Below are 23,892 nucleotides of genomic sequence, written 5' to 3'. Positions count from 1 at the left end.
ATGTGAGGAAAGAACAAGACTCCTCTGACTTAAAATATTTACCATTCCCTTTTTTTGGCATTAGGAAGTTTTGGGTTTAGATGATGATGATAATAAGTATAAATAAGAAATGTGTTATCAATATAAAGTGTTGGTCACTCAGTCGTGTCCTACTCTTGCGACCCCATGGACTGTAGCCTGCCAGGCTCCTCTGTCCCTGGAATTCTCCAGGCAAGAATACTGGGGTGGGTAGTCATTCCCTTCTCCATGGAATCTCCCTGACCCAGGGATCGAACCCAGGTCTCCTGTGTTTCAGGCAAATTCTTTAACTTCTGAGCTACCAGGGAAATTCATCATCAATATAAACATATCGATAAATATTAGATACATAGATTCTATAAAATATATCTCTATAGATCTAACAATAATAGACTTCTGCTAATATTATAGTAATCACATATATTTATTTTTGTAATACCACCATCAGCAAATTCTACACCAGAATCCAGATTGTACATTGACAAATGCCATGTTAGAATTATAGAATGCTGAATTGACCCCTGTTGACCTATATACATCTATCATTTATCAATTAAGTGAGAGTCTGGCTTAGATTTTTATTAATTTGAATTCATTTGATTTTGAAACTGGAAGAAGGCTCAGAAAATTGCACATTTTATCCCTTTTTCATGTTAGTTATTTCCTCTGGAGATGGGATTCACGAACACCTCCCATCACTTTTGGAATTCATTTCTATTTCTTCTGTGTCTTCATTCTTCAGAAAAATGCATTGCTCATGATGAGTCTACCCTATTTATTCTAAAATTGCCTAGTTCCAGTGTCAAGGGGTAGAGATTAGTTCTATAAGTATATATATAATGGTTAGAAATAAGATATGATAAGGGCAAGCACAACTGGACCAACCACCACCAGCAGCAAACCTGTTTACAACCCTCTTTCTAAAGAAAAATAGGAAGGGAGGCAGGAGAAACATCATTCATGAAAGGAACCCTGGAGAAGGTTTTAGGAGAGTACTGGAAATCAAGAGTCATTGTGAAGATCTGCCAGCTAAACAAGACCCTCACATGGCCTTCCTTATGAAGCCAATAGGAGGTATTTCCCCAGGCATCAATATCCTGTTCCACCCCATGGCTCCCTAGGTCAGGCTTCTCAGACTTTAAGGTGAGATGAATCACTTGGAGGATCTTGATGAAGTGCAGAATCTACTTCAGTAGGCCTGCAATGGGGTTGAGATTTTGCATTTCCAGCAAACTTCCAGGTGATTCTGATGCGGCTGATCCAGACCAAACTCTACGCAGTGGGATCTAGATGACCAGCGTGGGTTGGGTTCGGACAGAGACCCCACTTGATTCTCATTTCATATTTGCTTTCCTATAGTTAAGTCCGTGACAACTCTCACCCTTTTGTTTCTTCATTAGAAATTTTTCTATGTTATCTCCCATATAGGGACTCTCTGTCTTGGCTCTACATTATAATTTCTTGGAAAGCTTTACAAATTTTTGATTCCCACATTATATACATCATTAAAACCAAATCAGAATCTCTGGGAGGTGTAATCAGAATGTTTAAAGATACCCGAGTGATTCAGATGCAGCTGAGAACCACTCACTAAGAGGATGTGAAAGCCAGGAAGAACCTCATAAATTTGGTTCCAAGCTATGCTGCCAACATGTTTAAAAGTCTGGGCATTTTTCTTTGCCATAAATATTAACCTGAAAGTTGGCTGGAAGCAATTCTCTCAGAAGGCTGTTTGCAAATAGAAGCCATCTTCTTGGGAAACTGAGAGGTCGCACACCAGTGGAGGAAGAGCTGTAGGGGAGCCACAAGATCACGTTTCCCCTTATTTCTCTGAGTTGGAATTACATCATAAGCTCACTCAGGACTTTACCTTTCACTTCTGTATCTTACAGACCTATTCTTTGAACCATGCTGGAAGAAATAAATAGTTTTTTTTCCTTCAAGAAGATGCAAACACCTTAAGAGAAAAATCCAACTAATTATCCAGATAATTAAATAATCACAGCCCTCAACAGGTACCCAGGGAGTTGATAGCACAGTGAGACAGGGATTTCAAGTAGAAGAACCATTAAAAAGAGAAGACCCTTTTTTCTCTGAGGTTTAAGCAAACTAAAACAACTGACACCATATAATTTAAAATCAAAATTGAGATGAGAAGGAGTTTAAAGAAACATAAAACATGATATTCATCACAGTTTTACAGTTTACCATCTTTTCAAGTATCTGATGATTCCCCAATTATTATGACTGCTTGCAAGAAAAAAGTAAAAAGAAAGAAAACTCCTTTTCTACAAGTCAGTCCTTATATAATACATGTTTTAAACACCTTTAGTTTGTTTAAAACTTTTTATTCCTAGGATCTCCCGATTTTTCCTTTCACAATGTCCTCCTGGTAGAGGTGGCTAGTGCATTCGGAAGGAAACTCAACAGGAAGGAAAACAAGACATTGGTTGGGAAACAACCACACCCAAGCTGCTGAAAACAGCCTCATCTCTCAGGAAACTAGAGGAGAGTTCACAGTTCTGAGACAATGTATTGTTCAGCCCATTGGGCATCTTAAGCAATGATATAGATACCTGAAAATTATGTTTTCAGAAATGCCCCAGAGCAAACTCATTCATTCATCCATCCATTCAGTAAGTAAGTATTTATTGAGGCCCCTTATGTTCTAGGCACTAGTCTTAGGCGCAAAATACAGAAGTCATGACACTCATCCTCAGGAGTCTAGAAGCCCCTGGGGGAAGCCAACTGATGGGCAAAAAAGAGACATATAAAGATCACAAGGACATATAGAAATGAAGAACTAGGCACAGAAGTCAGACAGGTGGGTATTTGTGTTGGGGGGGGTGGGGTGGGGGTGGGTTCCAGTTTTATTGAGGAATAACTGACATTCATCACTGTATATGTTTAAGGCGTTCAGCATGATTTATACATATTGTGAACTGATGACCACAGTGGTTCAACTAACATCCATTTTTTCAAGTATGTACAATGAAAAGGAAAAGGAAAAGAAAAAAGATGAAAACATTTCTCATGATGAGAATTCTTAGGATTTACTCTCTTAACTTTCCTGTTTGTTCTTGTTGTTCACTTGCTAAGTCCTGTCCAACTCTTTTGCGACCTCATGGACTGTAGCCCACCAGGCTCCTCTGTCCATGTGATTTCCCAGGCAAGAATACTGGAGTGGGTTGCCATTTTCTTCACCAGGGGATCTTCCTGACCCAGAGATTGAATTCGGATCTCCGGCATTGCAGGCAAATTCTTTATCACTGAGCCACCAGGGAAGCCCAAATTTCCTGTTTGAAATTGAAAGTCGCTCAGTCATGTCTAGCTCTTTGCTGTGACCCCATGCACTATACAGTCCATGGAATTCTCCAGGCCAAAATACTAGAGTGGGTACTCTTTCCCTTCTCCAGGGGATCTTCCCAACCAAGGGATCAAACCCAGGTTTCCCACATTGCAGGCAGATTCTTTACCAGCTGATCCACAAGGGAAGCCCACTTTATTGTTTAGAGATAGATATTTGAATTCCAGCCCTACCACTTTCTTAGCTGTATGATCTTAAATTATTTTCATCCTCAGTTTCCACATCTGTAAAATCTAGATGACAGTGGTACTTATGTTACAGAGTTATACAGTTACAGAAGTTATGAAATCTTCCATGTAAACCTTTTAGCCAGTACTAGGCATACACTAAGCAAGTCAGCCTGTGCACAGTTCAGCGGTAACACACAGAAAGGGCAGAGACTGATATGACTGAGGGGACAGAGGCCTTTTTTTTTTTTTAATGAATACAAATAAACTGGCTTGAAGCCAGCTAGCCAAGAACTGGGGGGGAGGTAGGGGGAGTGGCGGGGAGAATGTCTGGAGTATCTCTGCAGCCATAGAACATGCAACTTAGGAAAGACGGAGATACCTAATTCACTGTGGGGCTGAAATCATCAGAGAAGATCTTGATTAGGCACAGGCTGTGCAAAAAGATTGGGTTTTTCCTCTCTCCTTTTAAGTATTTAAATTCTGAAAGCATATACTTCTTACATATGCATATCCTGTTAGAAAATAGATATCATAATAACAGTCTTATCGCAGTGTTGTTACTGTTATGTAAGAGAATGTATGTGAAATTCTAAACATACAACTAAGATAGTGTATGGATTGGAATTCAAAGCATTCCGTGAAATAAATGATTGCATTAATTATGTAAGAGAAGACACACTCTCTCCAAGAAATACACCAGGCAATCCCCATGATTTCCATGAGAACTTTTCCAGAGCCACCCAGCTGACCTCTGATCTTCCCTGCCCCCAACTCCCCATCCCACCCCAATGTGAGTTTAAAAAGTCATCGTCTTCCCACCTTGGGAACCTGGACGAGGCTGATGAAGGAAAGCCCTGAGAATAATAACAGAGTTGAGTAAAAATGAATGAATCAAGAAAATTCCACAGAGTGGTCAGAAGTTAGAAAGGGCTTATGATTCCAGAACCCATTCCCCTGGAGGGAAAGAGAAAGCATGAAAAGAATGAGTGGCATCTCTACTTGCCCCCGGAGTCTAAGTCAAAGATCAGAAGATTAAAAAAAATACACTTGCCTGATGGGCAAACACTAGCCAGAACGACAATGAGCTAGGACGGAGGGAAACCCAAATCAAAGAGCATGCAACATTAAACACGAAGCTTCAAAGCTAGTGCTGTCCTGGGGCTTAAGCAGAGCTTGAAATCACAGCATTGACAGTTCCCTACATGTGGGCACCGTCATTTCTGCCTGCCTGCCAGAACATCTGTGGGGAATCTACTGATGAATGAGTCTTGGCAGGACCAGAGAGCCTAGGATACTTAGGTTGGAGCAAATAAAACAAAGCAACAGGAATTTGCCTCCTGCCCCAGTGTTGGGGCATCCAGTGACCAGTGGCGATAATGGCATATCTTAACCAGTCTATTTCTGCAGTTTGGCTTATGGCTACAGCTGTCCTCTTATCTGACCTAGGGATCTAGCCTGTGTAGAGACACATAGAGTCTGAGAATTGCCTGCTTCCTTCTTATAAACTTTTTACCTCTCAACCCCCCAATTGTGTCTCTCTGGGGGCCTTTTCAGACTTGTGTTTCCTGACCATCTCCCTGCCCCAACCCCCACTCCCACCCCTTGGGCCATAAAGTTTTACTATGGTAGAGAGTATTCTTGTATCTGTTTAAATACAATGGCCCTTTGGAGAACTATAGACCATTGTATTATCTAAGTTCTTATTAGCTCTGCCCAAAACAATATTCACCTATTTTATGGGTGAGATCACTCCCACATGAATGAATGCATATAATCAGTTCCCCCTTCTGCTTCTGTGGACCAGAGTTGGTTTCTCTGGTTTACAACTATGAACCTAGAGAAGTAAACCCATTCTGTGTCTTGGCACATTAAGACAGAGGAACGGGGAGGTTTTATAAAGGAAAAAAGGGAAGGCAGTTGGAAGCTGCTGGCATGAGGAAGCTATAAGGCAGACTGACTAGTAGGGCATCCCGGATGATTGACGAACCATGGATGTTTGGCTTTCTCGGGTTGGTCCCAGGTTAGAAGACAGATGCGGGAGCTGTCAGTTATCACTCAAGTTCTGACCATTTGGGGTTGATTATTATGGAAGTTACTGTTTGGTTGCTTGGATTGCTGCTAGAGATAGCAGTCTGACCTGCTGTGCCTCCCACTTCCTGGGCCCGTTATGGTAGATAAGGAGGCGGTTTCCTGGGCGGTTGCTGTAGGTGATGGGTCAGAGCCTAGTTTAACACACATCCTAGTCATTGTCCCTTTGTTCAGTCTCTCAGTCTCAACCCAGGAGGTCACACAGGACCAGAAATACCTCAGTGGCCATGAGTTTGGATGAGGACCAGCCTAGCCTCCCCATATCAGAGACCAGTGAGGGTGCAGTGGATCCGCATGGACCTGAGAACACGCCTCCTCAGCCGATCCGCGGACTATACCTGGAAAGATGACCTTTCAGAAAGCGAAGCGCCGGAGATTGGCAAAGTCATTACAAGGACGCTGCAGTCTTTCCTTGTGCTCCTTTTAGGCACCTGGAGTCTGCTGCTCAGTGGCCTCTTTAGCTCAAAGCAAAGACTCTGATGTTGCTCATTTGTACTTTATTTCAAATGAGGATATGCCTTCTTCTCATTGATCTATATACTGTTTACTGTTTGTTATTTTATAATTATTAAGTTATTTACTCATGAAACAGGAAGTTTTCTCTAATTTTTAAGATTATAGGTCCTTTGTACAAGTCTTGAAATCACAGCACACAAGCAGTCACCAGGCTTTTAACTGACTTGTTAGGTTGACACTCATGAAATTGTGAATATTCAGTAGTTTTTGCTCCACAAATTGGTGATTTCATAGAGTCCAACCAAAAAACAACCTAGCCTCATGACTTTTACTCTAGGAACCAATTGGACAACCGAAAAGCACTTGTAAAAAATTGTAAGGCCAATATTAAATTCTTGTTTTTATTTAAGAATTCACCCCCCTGCCAACACACACACACACATAACTAAATCCTGCTATTAATTTTTTTAGAGTATATCGGAAGAAATTTTAAAAGCATGTGCGTGCCTGCTTAGTTGCTTCAGTCATGTCTGACTCTTTGTGACCCTTTGGACTATAGCCAGCCCAGCTCCTGTGTCCATGGGATTCTCCAGGCAAGGATACTGGAGTGGGTTGCTGTGCCCTCCTCTTTAAAAGCACATTCCTCTCTAATTAGCAGAGGGACTTAACTATAACTGGGGAGCAAATTTGTGAACCATACTTTATATCTTCTTTCATTTATCTACTCTTGAGTTGAGACTCTTTTTTAGACCTCAAAGTGATGCATTTTGAATTCCCCATCAAGGTAGAGTGATAATTAAGAAAATTAAATTTAATCTCCTCTGCAGAGACTTGGTCTAGGAAAGGCAGAGGGAGATTGGAAACAATGTTGTTAGACTCTGTAAAGAGATATAGGAGCCAATAATAGGTAAACCAGAAGTAGTTACACGTTTCCCCCTGGCTGTCAAATTTAGGGGCAGCCATCACAACTGCCTGATGTTGAAGAGTGTTTGCCATTGATTTTCTAATGTGCGAGTGGAAATCTTGTCAGCCACTGTCAATTTAAAGCCCCCTGTAATTACACTTTTAACAAGAGAGATTCTAATCGTATTTTCTATGCCAAAGCCTTGTCCCCAAGTACTGTTCCCTGGTAAATCAGAAGGGAGGCTTCAGCAATTGCTCTCACAAGGAGTGTGTAAGGCTCCCTGAAGAATTCTCCTTTAATTAATGAATTACATGCTACAGCCCTCTGATGGAGGTCATCTCCATCGTTTTCCTTTCCTACTGGAGTGAAAACCTTTCAAGTGCAAGACAAATTCAAGGTCTGAGAATGTTATCAGTGGAGTTACTAAATTCCAAACTCTGTGCTGTCTACCAGATGACATCACGTTTTTGAAGTTATAGAGGTAAGGATACTCTACAGACATAACCATGAAAGATTTTGTGGGGTTTTTTTTATATTTACTTATTTACTTGCCTGTGCAGGGTCTTATTTGTGGCACATGGCGTCTAGTTCCCTGACCAGGGATGGAACCTGGGCCCCCTGCATTGGGAGCCCAAAGCCTTAGACACTGGACCACCAGGGAAGTCCCAACCATGAAGTTCTGTTTCCCCTTGATTCAGATTTTCTTAGACATCTCACTTAGCATCTCTCACTACTTCTTCCACTCTCTTGGCACTTAGTCAGAAGCAGCCTCGTGATACCTGTTATATCTGTTATATCTGTTAATGTTTCTTATTTCTTTCACATTGTTAATCCAGTGAGAGGAAAAACCATGTGTTCTCCCCTAGAGCAGCTGTTGCAGTGCTGGCTGTAAATACATGTCTGTTGGGTAGTAAGTGAACTTTCATCTGCACACCTAGGACTACATATGTCAACTGGAAAAAAAAAAAAAGAACAACCTAAAAGTTGAGAATTATGGGGTTCTTTGGAGGACAAAACTGAGGACTTAAGCCTATGACACAGCATCTCAGATAGCTCTGAGGGACTGTTCTAAAGAGATAGGGAGGAACCAGGATATATCGTGGGTTTTGTGACAAAGACCAGGTAGTTGGAACATCAAAAGATTACTATTCATTAAAGAAAACCAGACATCTCAAGTTAAAGAATTTAGCCAGTTTCTATGTATGGGAAGATGCAAGAGCCTGGGCTCACTGAAATCATTCCTTTCCTGGGCACCTCAGCCATCTGGGGCGAGTTTCCTGTTTTCTCATCCTGAGTGTCCTCAAGGTGCACCTTTGGGAGGTTGGTTGATGGCTTGCTGGTGGGCATCCTGTTTCCATCCTGAGTTTCCTCAGGGCTCACCATCAGGGTGGTTGTATTGTGATGGCTGCAGCAGCCTTTGTTTACTGATATGGCAGGCAATATTTTTCATTCACAATATGATGCCAAGAACACAGCATTATCTCAAGTTGACATTATTGCTAAAAGGTATTGACATGAATCCTGGATTCAAAATCCAGGTGTTAAGTTTGATGTTTTTCCCAAAATAATGAGAGATTTTTGAGAAGCAAGTGGAAAGAAAGCTGTTTTATGCACAAACATTTAGAAAAGCACATGGGCCCTTAACCAAGGTTAGATGACAGTCAGATGCTAGAGTGAAGGGAAAGCAGAGGGCGAACACAGGCAGTGTCCTGTGTCCTCCCTTGGAAGGAAGCCCTGGGGTCCTGGCCTTTTGGCATCCCTCCTGCTCACAATGCCTGCTGTGTGCCACAAAGCAGATTTTGCTCTGGCCCCTTGGCACGATCTCTTCCTGTGAATTCTCTTATAATGTCTCTATAATGTTTCTGTACACCAAAGAAATATAAAACCCGAGATATCCCAGGACAAGTCAGAAAGAAACCTCACCCTCTGCTTCACCCCTGAAGGCCAAACATTCAATTTCAGAGTTTGGCACTGAAAAAAGGAAAAGGTCATGTAAAGAAAAACAAACCAAACAAAACAGCCCACTGGTTCTTTGTCCCTTTTTGTTCCTTTTTTGTTCAAAATGAAAATTTCGCTTCGGAAATCAAAAACAAACAAAATCTCCAGAAAACATATAAAACCCTCCTCAGTTTGCTTCCAGCCCTGAGCCTCCCTCCACTGCCCATTATAGGAGTATAAACCTCCAAACCCTGACAAATAAATCATTCTGAAAGCTGGGGCTTCCCAAGGGTAACATCAGAGATTATCAGTCAGGCAGAAATGTTAACATCCATTTTCCCAACATTGTGAGGCCTTTTGTTAGTGCCTTTTTTTTCTTTCTTTCACTGCAGAAAAGGCACAGTGCCCTGCATTATTGGGACATTTTATGCAAATAGCAGTTAACCGTGTGAAACTGCTCCATCAGTCTCTGTAACCCAGGCAAAGGCCCCTTGGAAGGATTTTCAGCCCACTGCTGAGCCAGAGGCTTGGATGCACGATGTGTCCACTCCCAGGTGAAAATGGGCAGGCTTTGAACAGGCTGAGCTCTCAGTGGTAGCCCAGGTAAGGGAAGATTCTACCAACAGCAGAAGAAGAACTCTTCCCTCTCTTCTCCATTCCTGAGGCTGAAAATCATGTCAGATCCCAGGTCAGCCTACCTCTGGGATCCTGGGATTTCAGAGCTCGAAGCACCTGTCCTTTTAGCTACTTATATCAGTAGGAAAACTGAAGCCTGGAAAGGGATGGGACTTGCCCAAAGTCAGGGGGTCCATTCATAGTGAATCAGGACCAGAATCTATGTTTGCTGGGCTATATGTGGCCCATATTCATTCATTTCTTTAAGAAGTAAACATATCAAGGTTGGAGCACTGTGCAGGGTTCTAGAGAGAGAACCATGAATGAGATGCAGTCTACACCCCTGGAAGGTGCTTGCAGTTCACAAGGGGAAGCCAGAGTAAAAAGCAGATGTAAGGACAACACGCTGAACCTCAGTGCCTGTCACTGGGGGCCTGGGTAAATTATTTGTGGCGCATCTAAACTGCAGAATAGTGAGCAGTGGTTCAAACATTCCCGGGCAGACCTATAGGATTGATGTGTAAAGATTTTCAAGTTATATCCATGGGTTAAAAAAAGCAAAGTATTCCTCAAATGTAAAACAAGGGATTAAATTTGATCAGTGGCTTTCCAACCTTTTTAACACAAAGTACTGTTGTGGTTGTTCAGTCTCTCAGCCTTGTCTGACTTTTTATGTCCCCATCGACTGTAGCCCACCAGGCCCCTCTGTCTCCATGGGATTTCCCAGCAAGAAAGGGTTGCCATTTCCTTCTCCAGGGGATCTTCCTGACCCAGGGATTGAACCTGCGTCTCCTGCATCTCTTGCATTGGCAAATGGATTCTTTACCACTGAGCGACCAGGCAAGTGTAAAACAAATTGTAATATAATATAGACATTACTTTGCTGACTAAGGTCTGTCTAGTCAAGGCTATGGTTTTTCCTGTGGTCATGTATGGATGTGAGAGTTGGACTGTGAAGAAGGCTGAGCACCAAAGAAAAGACTCTTGAGAGTCCCTTAGACTGCAAGGAGATCCAACCAGTCCATTCTGAAGGAGATCAACCCTGGGATTTCTTTGGAAGGAATGATGCTAAAGCTGAAACTCCAGTACTTTGCCCATCTCATGCGAAGGGTTGACTCATTGGAAAAGACTCTGATGCTGGGAGGGATTGGGGGCAGGAGGAGAAGGGGACGACCGAGAATGAGATGGCTGGATGGCATCACGGACTCGAAGGACGTGAGTCTGAGTGAACTCCGGGAGATGGTGATGGACAGGGAGGCCTGGTGTGCTGTGATTCATGGGGTCACAAAGAGTCAGACACGACTGAGTGACTGAACTGAACTGAACATAAAATTTACCATTTTAACCATTTCAAGTGTATAGCTCAATGGTACCAAGTATATTCACATTGTTGAGCAACCATCACCACTGTCTCCAGAGCCTTTTCATCTCTCCAAACTGAAACTCTGTATCCATTAAACATTAGCCTTCCATTCTTCCTCCACCCCTTGCAGCCCCTGGCAACCACTATTCTACTTTCCATCTCTATGAATTCAACTACTTTAGGTACTTCATGTAAGTAGGATCATGCAGTATTTGTCCATTTGTGACTGGCTTATTTCACTCAACATAATGTCTTCAGGTTTATCCTTGTTGTAGCATTTGCAGAATTTCGTTCCTTTTTCAGGGTGCATAATATTCTCTCGTATAACTAGACCACATTTTGTTTCTCTAGTCATCTCTCAACAGACAATTTGGGTTGCTTCCAATTTTTGGCTGTTGTGAATGATGCTGTTATAAGTCTGGGTATGCAAATATTTCTTCTTCTTCCTTTCAATTGTTTTGGTTATATTCCAGAAGTGGAATTGCTGGATCATATAGTAATTCTATTTTTAACTTTTTGAGAATCCTCCATACTGTTTTTCATAGTGGCTATACCATTTTACATTCTCACCAACAATACACAAGAGTTCTAATCTCTGCCAGTCCTTGTCAATACTTATTATTTTCTGCTTTTCTTTTTTAAACAACCATCCTAATGGCTGTGAAATGATATCTCATTGTGGTTTTGATCTGCATTTCCCTAATGATTAATGATATTGAACATCTTTTCATGTGCATATTGGCCATTTGTATATCTTCTGTGGAGAAATGTGTACTCAAATTCTTTGCCCATGTTTTAATTAGGTTATCAGGGTTTTTGTTGTTGAAAAAGCTTTGGAACCTGCTACCTTTAATGAAATTGTATGTCACAGCCCAATATACAAAATAAGAAGATTCATGTGGAGGGCCTAGGGCTCTGACCCAGACCCATTCAAGGGCTTCACAACTCTGCCCCCTCTGTCCTGTGCATTCCCCCAATAGGAGGGCACCTATGGAACACCTCCATGAACACCTCAGGGCCCACGGATCTAAGCAGGTTTGAAAACCATGAGACAAGATAACCTCTAGACTACTTCCCTGGTAATACGCTGCACTGACGTGAAAAACCACAGAAGTTTAATCTGCAAAAAGGAGAATCTACTTAGAGAAAAGGAACTTTCATCAATACTTATTTTCAAAAGACTCATTGTGATCTTCACTTCCTTCCAAAAAGACTCTTTGGTTTAACGTGTGAGTCAGATTCATGCAATATTCTGAAACACTGTGAAGATTTTGTCTTGACCATGTTACCAGATTCTTGTAGTTACCACATTCTTTCTTTATCTCAGCATATTCTTTGATACAGGTGCTTGGTTAAGTCTGTTTGCAAAGTTTTTAAAAATAATAATCTATAAGAAATATCCCTGTAATACATGCACTGCAAACTTTTTCTTAATTCTCCTTCCTTCCATGCATCTACCTCAGCTCCTTTGGCACATGACTTAGTGGCTCCTCCCATCAAGAAGTGGAGGCTCTTGTTCCATCCTTAAGTCTGGCCTTTGATCATTGGCTTTGATCAATAAGATGAGGTAAAGATGGTGTTGCGCCAGTTCTGAGTCTTCTTTCTGCTCTCATTCTTGAAATCCTATCCAGCCACAGTGAAAACAAGCCTGACCTAGCTTGCTAATCATGGGAATCAAGTAGTCCCATCACCTTGTTGTCCTGGCTCAAAGGCAACCGACAGCCAAATGGGTCACTGAAGCCATCCTAGCTCATCCAGCCCCTGCCTCCCTATCCACAGATTATGGAGGAGCCCAGTGAAGATCCACAGAACTGCCCAACTGGCCTATAAATTCAGGAGCAAGGATGACTACTTCTTGTCAATGAGATTTTGTGTGGTCTGTTCTAGTGAGAAATAACTGGTGTCAGAAACCATGGAAGGGCTTAGAAAGAATGTCTCATTTAATAATACTCAGAAATGGATAGAAATAAGTATTGGGAGTCCACCATGGAAACATATTTTAGTGGAGTTTGGTCCCCTAACCCCATGTGCTTGCATTTGATAACCCACATTTCTATACGGCATCTTCAAGTTTCACCAGCAATATTTCACATAAAATATCATCTGAAGTCATTTCAGAGAGCTTATGCCTTTTTTTTCTATTTGACTATAAACTGTAGTTAAAAAAAAACAAAAGCAATCAGAAGCAACAATATATATGATGCCCTTTCCAAATCAGAGAGCAGAGGTCTGCCGTTGATTAAGCTTTTAGCATCCCCAAATATGTGCTATTTCTGTAAAGATATCAATATATGTTCTTTCTGTGGAACAAGCAAGGGTCTGGCCTTCTCGGTGTCAATAGTTCAATTCATCCCACGCCCCGCAGTCATTACCATGGTTAATTATAGGCCAGCACTCCCCAGTGTCAGATGGTCACCGCGGCTCAGCCTTCTGGCTCCCATCTTCCCAAAGGTCTTCCTTTAGAGAGAGTTAAGCAAGGAGAAGAAAAGTGAGACTAATTTATGCAGATGTGTGCAACATCAATCAGATTGTGTCTGCCAGATAGCACAAGTAGCTGGGCTGATTTAGTGCCTTCCCACTCCTCAGAAAGAGTAACAGACACCAGCTCTTTCGTTTGGTGGCCGAGTACCTGAGTCATCAAGTAGATTTCATCACAGTAATTTGTTTCTTCACCTTTAAAAATGAGCATGCATGATTAAGTCTACTAAATTGAATAAGTAAACCCACAATGGGAGCTTCAGTGCTTGGAATAAATTAACCAACCATGCAGAAAGCTAGAATCAGGAAAATTTTAACTTAAGACAAAGTAGAATTAAAAAGAATTTTATAATGAAAAAAAAGAAAGTAAGAGCTTGGTTAACATTGATACATATCACAGAAAGATGGGAGAATGGGGTGGGCAGGGATTTACTTGAAAGGAAGTGATCAATTTTTGTGAACTTTATAAGCTCAATGGCAGTAGAATAATGGTGATTGAAACCAGGTAAGAGTGGCTTTAAGAAATGAACAGGAATTGATTAAAGACAGTAAAAATGTTTAAAGGACACTTAGGTAGGAAAGATAAGAAATACAGATGTAGCCGAAAGGGCATGACAGGTCAAGAAAAGGATTTTTTAGTTTTTGAACAGAGTAATGTATCACAGAAGCATGACTAACTCAGAGCAGTGTGTAGAGACTGAGGATTTCAGAGAGAAAGGGAGCAAAGGATAGTTCTAAAACAGGCAGTGGGGAAAAGGGATTCAGAACATGGATATACAACAGGTTAAAACTTATGCCCCAGGTGTTTAAATATGTAACTTTAACTCCTTTTCTGTAATAGAACCTAAATTAGCTCATAAGCCCCATTTCAACTCAGAACCTGTGCACTTTTGGGTTAGAGTCAACTCAAAATTTAAACTCAGGCAGGTGAATATTAAAGACTGTCCTCTTCACTCGTCTCCCCTCTTCCCCTGCAGGGACCAGAGTTTCCCACAGGTCTGTCTGCTGTCCAGGCACCTCGTCTCCGCTGCAGGGCAGGTGGATGCACCTGACCAGGGCCATCATCCTGCCACACCAGATGCTGCTGACATCTGTGGTCCCACCACAGTTTCTGGTCTCACATTCCACCAGTTCTGCATTCTCCCCAGCTAGACCTTACTGCTCAATTCCATTCTGGAAATCAGAGGACCCTCACGTGCCCTACATTGTACCCTCAGGACACTCATCTGCTCACCACAACACTGGCATTGCTTATCCACTGTACACAAGTAGGTGCATAACTTCTCTAGGAGGCTCCTAGAGTCCCCAGCTAAATCCTGTAAACCAAGCAATAGTTCCCTTTGTCTTGAATCCCTTGAGCTTTTCTGGGGGTTTATGATGCTTCCCCATGAGCCAGCTGGGAGACCCTCCTCTCAGAGAGCTTCTAGCTATTAAACTCCAGCTGCTTGCCTCCATCCTCCCCATTGGACAAGCTGCAGGAATATCCATAGTTATTCCCAGTGGGCAGATGCTGGACATTGCATTTGGAGGAAGAAGTACTCTAGTCTTAATTCTTTATTCAAAACTTATTGAAAGTGACTAAGTCTGAAATCTACTCAAGAATCTAGAATAGAACCATCTAAATAGGCTAAAAGTTGGAAATAGTCATAGGTTGTTTTTTTTTTTAAGGCAGTCAATATGATCACTACGATTCAAATTCCATTCATTAGCCCGGGAGGCCCTCCTCCTTCCTCTTATAGAAAGCCATGTCTCAGTTGACATCCTACCCATGTCAACAAAACTGTCAAGAATCAAGAGAGGTCTGAGATTTTACTCTACCCGCAAACTAACAAGTTCACCTATGATCATGGATGTTGACATAAGACACGAGACCCCTGGGCCAGAGAGAAAGAACTTCATTACCGCAACAACAGTAGCTAGAGCATTAGCATTGTCTCGCACTGATTCTCTAAGTCTCAAATCCCGCTGAGTGGCATGAGAAGGGTCGGCTGTCTCCTTCAGATGCAGTGGATTGTGTTACAGGAGAGAAACAGGTGTTTATTACTCTAGATGTAGGGAGGGATTGAAAGAGGCTGCTCTTGAACAGAAATGTAGCGTGCATGAGTTTGAGAAAACTCCGGGAGTTGGTGATGGTCAGGGAGGCCTGGTGTGCTGCAGTCCCTGGGGTCACAAAGAGTCAGACATGACTGAGTGACTGAACTGAACTGTCTCAATCATGCTATGGCACTTACTGCATCAGATGTCCATATCTGAACCAAAGTCCTATTGGAAGAGAAAAGTCTCCCTAAGGCCGTAGACAAAGCATTTGTTTCCAGAGACAGAGACCAGGGAAAGTTGAACCTCTGATCTGGCTAAACTGTTCTTAGAAGCTTCACCGTCTGTTTCTAAGATGGCAAATCTTGGTTTGAGAAAGAGAAAAAGAGGTCCCTCTTTCATCATCATTCTAAATTGCCTTTAATGGTTTTTCTTCCAAAGTCCCTGGAATATTAGTTTCTGTACATTCCCATACCCAGCCCTCTTTCCTTTTCACTTTGTCTGATTTTAGTTGGCCTTATCTATTCCGAGGAAGTCAGTTACCTTGTGTAGATTGCTACTATACCAATGCAGTTGCTCCCCATTTATTGACATACCCAAGTCACAGTCACTCCTAGTTCAGGTTGGTTTTATGATTTGCTAAAGGCTGTGTCATATGACATATCCTCTCTAGATAAGGAGAATTAACCTTCCAACTATGAACTTTGGCACAGGATGAGCCCTTCATAAATATTTATTGAATGAATGAGTGAATAAGCTAGGTAAGAAACTAAGGAACCTATGCTGACAGTGGTTAATGATAATATGTCTTTATTTGTAAATAGGGCTTTTATATACTAGAGTTTGAGATGAACTATCTTTCATACCATAAATGTGCTAATACTCCACTGTCAATGCTGTTTCCTCCCATGCTGGGGATGAATTTGTAGTGAGTGATCTACCATTACTCTTTTGGTGGGCTTCCTTGTGAAATGAATGGCATGCGTTAGTGGGTAAACATACTTCTGCCTCCAGGCTTCTTCCTTCCCAGGGTCTACCTACTCCCGCTCTCCCTAAACACCACCCATCAATCCAGTGGAATTTGGGGTAGTCTGACTACGAAACAGTATACAATTAACAGTGTCATGGGCACTGAAATTGTGACCTCATTTGTATAATACTTGTAATCAGTGAAGTGATGACACATTTTTGCATTGATAGGAGTTGAAAAAACATTCAGCCTTTACATGAATGCCTCAGGAAAGGGCTTCAAGAGTAAAGTAAATACTCTACCTTCTTACTCACGACTGAATTTCTGAGCTTTATGCTCACTAGTAGTAACGGAAATCTTGAAATATCATTGAAGTCACCTACATTTCCTACTTGTATGTACATCATACATCAGACAGAAGAGACAGGGTGGGAGAAAGAAAGGAAAGAAAATATAACTGAATTGAAAATGCCTGCAATGTCTACATCTTCTGCCTCAAAAGTCTGTATCTTTTTTGGCTAAAATTGCTTTCAGAAAGTATGAGTTTCCTACACTTAAAGACTCCTTGGAATGTCATGGCTAAAAATGAATCAAGCTCCTGGCTGATATTCTTCAAGACAAGACAATGCAAGATGATATTACACTGCTTGCCTAGGCCCAGAGCTTCCCCCATCTCAGAATGAAAAAGTATATTTAACATGAAAGAAATGCTCAGCTTTTAAAGAAACCTTTGTTTTACTCGTTACATGAAACTCTTGGGTGCATAGAGTCAGCTATATTTGTCCCAGATTTGTCATAGTTTTAGGCACTTGTAGACATACCAATGAGACATCTTGTTTAAATTACCAAGGCTCTGTGCTCTTTGGAGACACTGGACTAGGAACAGGCACCTCAACCCGGCACAACCTCCCGACACGCTGGCAACTCCAAATGAATGTCAAGTATTTGCAAAGCAAGATTGGTTGAATGCCACTGCCTCACTGTTTCATCACTTAAACTTTAAAATTGAGGTATACTTTTAAAACTATATTGTTATACTCTATGTGAAGAAAATGTGTTTTCTATATGTTTTTATTTATTTTTTCTATATATCAGTGGACCTCCATTCAGTTCATTTGTATATCACTTTGGAAAGCAAGTTGGTAAATGTATCAAAACTCTCAAAATGTTCACAGCTTTCCTCTGAGTAAATCCAGACCTTGGATTCTTTCCTAAACAAGGCATCCTAAACATCCAAAATGTTATTGCAGCATTATAATGCTAAAAAGACCTAAGGGTCCAACAAGAAGGTGTAGTTAAACACAGCATAATTGTATTTACAAGGGGTTTTTAGTAATATAGGCAAATGTTTGTTTTCTCTATTAAATGAAAAATTGGATGCAAAATTATTTATATAATCACAGTATACATAGTGTGAGCACAATCCTGGCAGATAGTAAGCGTTTTATAAATATTTGTTAAATAATCAAGGAATGAATTACAACTATGTTAAAAAGAAGACTCTTGCATAGAAAAAAGATGCTGAAACTTTCTTATATATGGATATGGTTGTCTCTGGATAATAAAACTAGGCATAATTTTTTTCTATATTTTATGAATTATAATTAACACCTAACATTTTCATAACAAGAAAAATAAAATTTATTTTGTAAAATAATTATGTTCAGGAGCATATTCTAGAGACTAACATATAAGAGAAATTCAACTGACTATTAAAGCCTCCATTGTTTGATAACTTTTTTAAAAATATGGCCTATAAGACTAAACTACATCTTTTGAGACATGTCATCTGTGGCAATAAAATATTATTTATCATCATAATCACACCTACTCTTTATTGAGTAGCTAATTTATGTTGGATTGCTGCTGCTGCTAAGTCACTTCAGTCGTGTCCGACTCTGGGTAACTCCAGAGACGGCAGCCCACCAGGCTCCCCTGTCCCTGGGATTCTCCAGGCAAGCACACTGGAGTGGGTGGCCATTTCCTTCTCCAATGCATGAAAGTGAAAAGTGAAAGTGAAGTCGCTCAGTCACATCCAACTCTTAGCAACTCCTTGGACTATAGCCCACCAGGCTCCTCGGTCCAGGGGATTTTCCAGGCAAGAGTACTGGAGTGGGATGCCATTGCCTTCTCCATATGTTGGGTTACAAAATAACATTTCATTTCATTGCTGTGTGAATCTCAGCCTATTAATAGTGGGGTTATTGGTTAGGAGTGCCTAAGACACTTGCCTGGACCTTACAACTTATGGGAGCCCCCACAGATGTTTCCCCAACCTGTACCAACATTGTGGTTTTTATCTTGGTTTGTGGATTTTATCATGATTGCAGCACACATCTCAGCAATAAACATCAGGGAGCTCTGAATAACAAGACTTATTACTCACAGGTCCTAGAGGATACATGGCATACCCAACGGCCATGTACCCATGTGACAGTGAGGTCACAGTGGAAGGGAATGCAGACCAGGAGCTCTGTCTTTATTAGGGTCCAAGGGTTGGGTATCTAGCGTTTTAAGAGTTCACTCCTTATTGGTGAATTTAAAGTTCAGAGGTGGAATGAGGGTGTGGGTAGGGAGAAGTGGAGTCACTCAAATGATGCATTTTCTAGGTTACTCAGGACTTTCTGAAAGGAGACTTTCATGACTGGGGGCAGCCTAGTTTCTTATATAGATGTTTTGATGGTATCTGTGGCATGCATCTGGCAATATGTTTATTCAAGATGAATGTCTTCAAAATGATTGGCTTGGCAACCAAAAATGTAAGGTCAGGCCCTTACACTACAGTCACTTCATATAAATTTTATTTTATTCATTCATTTAATATATATTTTGAGCACTAAAAAAGATGCAAGGCAATGTTTTAAACATAGAAGTATAAAGATAGATAACAAAGAGTCTTTACCATGAAGGAAATTGTAAGGAGATTGGACATTGTAAAAATTAATCAATAGAAATCTCAATTCAAACAGAATGAGGAAACCAGAAGGGGGAACACTCCTGAGCTCACAAAGGGAAAAAAAAAAAGACTGTCTGCCTGACAGATCTGAGAGACTGCAGATCTCAGCCAATGAGAAACCACTATACTTAGAACTTTGAATTCCTCCAGTGTTTACTGTAGCCCTCCCAACTTTCTCCCCTCCTCCTTTTTTTTTTTTTTTTTTTGATGTTCAGCTGCTAAGTCATGTCCAACTCTTTTCCACCCCATGGACTGCAGCACACCAGGCTTCCCTGTCCTTCACTGTCTCCCAGAATTTGCTCAAACTCATATCCATTGAATCAGTGATGCCATCCAACCATCTCATCCTCTGCCGTCCCCTTCTCCTTTTGCCTTCAATCTTTCCCAGCATCAGGGTCTTTTCCAGTGAGCTGACTCTTCATATCAGGTGGCCAAAGTATTGGAGCTTCAGTTTCAGCATCAGTCCTTCCAATGAATATTCAGGACTGATTTCCTTTAAGATTGACTGGTTTGATTTCCTTGCAGTCCAAGGGACTCTCAAGAATCTTTTCCAGGTTCTTTCCTTATATGGTGTCTTGCAGATGGCTTGCCATGGTTATAAACCCTGAATTGCATTTGTTTGTTGATACCAATTAAGCCCACTTTTGCTGGAGAAATAGCTGGCAGTCTCTTTGTTTTAGGTCAACAGCCTTAATTGGGCTTCCTTGATAGTTCAGCTGGTAAAGAATCTGCCTGCAATGAGGGAGAGCTGGGTTCAATCCCTGGGTTGGGAAGATACCCTGGAGAAGGGAATGGCTACCCACTCCAGTATTCTGGCCTGGAGAGTTCCATGAATTGTATAGTCCATGGTGTTACAAAGAGTTGGATGTGACTGAGCGACTTTCACGTTCAATAGTGTTATGGGTGCTGACAGACAACTGTGGGTGCATGAAAGAGGGATGAGAAATGTGTAGTCACTGGAAGGGCTAAATATTGAGCTAAAACTATAGAATTCAAGTCCCCTGTTGCCTGGTCCACTGGGTTGGAGTGAGGGAGGGAAGGCCAGCCGGAGACTCAGGTCAAGGTTACAAGACAAATGGCCTGGCTCCTTCTTCAGAAACCTCAGGTCAGGAAATGGGCTTCCTCCAGCTTCCTGAGGCCTCTCAAGGCAGACATTTGAGACGTTTCTCATTTATATATATTTTTGTATATTCACGTACCATTTTACCAACAGCATGCTTTTTTTACAATCCTTTCTCTTCTATCAGTCCTCTAAGTTTCAATGCATATTTTTAAATGCTTATAAAGCACGTGGCTTTTTTGTTTGTTTAGGTTTGGTTTTTGTTTTGTTTTTTTGAGGAAAATGGCCAGAGAAACCTGTTTCCATAATGATAGAAAACCTTGACTTTAGATCTTGCTGCCAGACTCCTGTCAGATATTTAAACCAAATGGTTTCCTTAAATTAACGGGGAAAAAAAAAAGAGAAAAGAGAGAAAAAAATGGAAGGTACTATTTCTTCAGATTTAAGACATTAGAGTATAATGGACAGTGGTAATTTGTTGAGATCTAAGTTCGTATTGACTGCTAAATATATCTAGACCGATCATAGATTCAAAACAAAAATGAAAGGGAATGTCAGTCAGTTGTGCCCTACTCTTTGCAACCCCATGGACTATTGTCTGCTGAGCTCCTCTGACCATGGAATTCTCCAGGCAAAAATACTGGAGTGAGTCGCCACTGCCTTCTCCAGGGGATCTTCATGACTCCGGGATCAGACCCAAGGCTCCCGTATTGCAGACAGATTCTTTACCTTCTGAGTCACCAGAGAAGCTCTTTTATTGATGATGACGATAATGCTGCCTAAGATTGTTTGAGAACCAGCTATACACCAGGCACTCTTGAAAATTCTTTACCCAGATTTACCTCCATTAACCATTATGCCAATGCTGTGAGGCATAAAAATCTTCTAATCTTCATTTTACCAATGGCCAATTATGAGAACTCCGTGTTAACTATTTTCAGAAGCCATTTGATATCTCCAGAAAACAAAATCAGACATACTCTTAAGGGTGAAGCAGTTTCTAAAGAAGTTATTTAGCTGCAACTTGGCCCAAATATTCTGTTTAAACATTATGGATTTTTCTCAAATTATCAGAATCCAGTAACTTTTAGTTAAGCACTTATACACTGTGCCCTGGGCTAGGGGCAAATTAATTGTACCTTTATATATCTGTAAAACAATCTGCCCTCAAACGTGCTGTAATAAAAATATCCTTACAGTGATCCATCTTAAATGGACATGGCCCTAAGGAAGTGACTTGAATGTAGATAATTAAGTGAAGGAGGAGGGGTAAGCATTCCAGAGGTTTCCTCACCTCCTGTTTGCACGGATTTTACCAGGGGCCATCCACTTACTAACCCTGGGCTGTTTTCAGGAACTGCCAAGTACACTAAGTTCAGGGACCTCCTTTTTCCTATTAACTTTATTATAATGGTTTCCAGGGTTTAATAAACAAACACAGAGCTTAGCAAAGGAATCAGCTATCATATTATAATAGCCACAAAACTTTACCATCTAAGTTCATGGTATTCAAGTCAAGTATTTCAATGAGATGGATTTTAATAGTCTTCGTAGAATTTTTTAAAAATAGAATCCTTTTGCCCAAATCCCGAATACCTCCTCCAATTTTTTTCTGCTGGTAAATAAAAAAAATAGTACAACTCTTTAGGGTGCTTAAGCCTCCTCCACTGAAGTGCAAGGTCTTCAATAGATAGGTGGAAAATTGCGGCCAAGGATTGTAGGGGTCAGGCTGCTATGGAATGAATAGCTGACCAGCTTTGCTTCCTCCTTGATTCTCTTCACAAAATAATAAATAACAGAGGGAGAATTAGAAAGCGTTCCTTCCACAGCAGTGTCCTTCTGTGATACGACAGTAACTTGTGAGAGACAGATGATGGAAGGACTGTGAAGCCTTCAGATGTGGGTGTGGGAAGAGCTTGGACACAGTTATCCAAGATACGGTCTGGGCTCAGTAGTTGTGGCACACGGGCTTAGCTGCTCTGCAGCATATGGGATCTTTCTGGACCAGGTATTGAACCTGTGTTTTCTGCATTGGCAGGTATATTCTTAACCACTGGATCACCAGGGAAGTCCCTAACTACTTATTTTAAATAATGTTTAATAAAAGCACATCCCAATATAATTAGAAAAGTCATATACTCATATAGTCTTTGGGGCTTCCGAGGTGACACTAGTAGTAAAGAACCTGCCTGCCAGTGCAGGAGAGTCAAGAGACATGGGTTCAGTCCCTGGGTCAGGAAGATCCCCTGGAGGAGGGCATGGCAACCCACTCTAGTATTCTTGCCTGGAGAATCCCGTGGACAGAGAGGCCTGGCAGGAAACAGCCCACTGGCTTGCACAGAGTCGGACACGACTGGAGCGACTTAGCACACACACATATATATACTCTTTGGACGTTCCTAATAGTGGAATTTGAATTATGGTCCAACTACTAATATTGATAATATGTTAAAAGACTGTGATTTACTTGCTCCCTGGACAACCAAGGCAATCTGACAAAGTATAACCCTCCAAACTACAAGTCAAGATGTTTGATAGGCTTTTCCTGGTTCCTCTAAAATGCAATTTTGGCAGCAAATTTTGACAGGACCTCATTTCAAATTTGCAAATAGAAGGACATGGGTTATCAGAGAAAGGACAATCCTGAGCTCAAGTATTTCCTATGTACTTCTGAAATAACTTCTAAAAAGTTGTTATTACTCTGAAAATGTGTGCACCTTAGGCTCTTAATTTCTTTTTGGAGCTCCCTCCATAAGATAACCAATAGCAAGGGACCTAACCTAGAGCAGGAATTGGGAAACCCGTCTCCAGGAAGCAACATTCAAATTTCTCAACTTGAAGGACTGAAAGTGGGAGAGGAGGGAGGAGGGAGGAGCATTTCTAGAAGGAAGAGCAATGGGCACAAAGGGTTGAGAGCAGAAAATGTCTGTGAGGCTGGAAGTTTAGTGTAACTGGAGGTCAGTGCTTAAGAAAGAATTTAGAGGGTACAATCAGAGACTGCTGTGGAAGAATTAATCCCTTGAGAGAGAGGAAGCTATTGAGAGATTTTAGAAGATGTTAAGCGTATCTACTATTTCCCAGGCTTGGTTTAAGGATTTATGAAATGATGTTTATTAAGTACATTTGCAGCCTTTAAAAATGAGGATGAAGGAAATACGAAGGTGTTTCTATCTTTCCCCCCAGATGGAAAATGCAAAACATCATCCATAAAGTCTTCAGGAAAGGAACTCATGGATCTCCTTTTAATTGTGAAGAGGTTCCCAGACATTTCTTCATGGCTTACCTGCGCAGTCCAAGTCACAGATCAAGAATCTACAGGATTTAAATGGCAAATGTCAGCATATTTATAAATGGCTTTGGTAGAATCATGTTTTCAAACATGCTTTTGCTCATAATTCTCTGTTAAGTGACAAGACCATCACCTTCCTGTAAATTAGTTCTTTCAGAACATCTCAGTTTAGCCAGGTAACAACCA

This window comes from Capricornis sumatraensis, chromosome 4, assembly GCF_032405125.1.
Source record: "Capricornis sumatraensis isolate serow.1 chromosome 4, serow.2, whole genome shotgun sequence".
Lineage (NCBI taxonomy): Eukaryota > Metazoa > Chordata > Mammalia > Artiodactyla > Bovidae > Capricornis > Capricornis sumatraensis.
The sequence above is the reverse complement of the archived record's forward strand: the minus strand, read 5'-3'. Positions refer to the sequence as shown.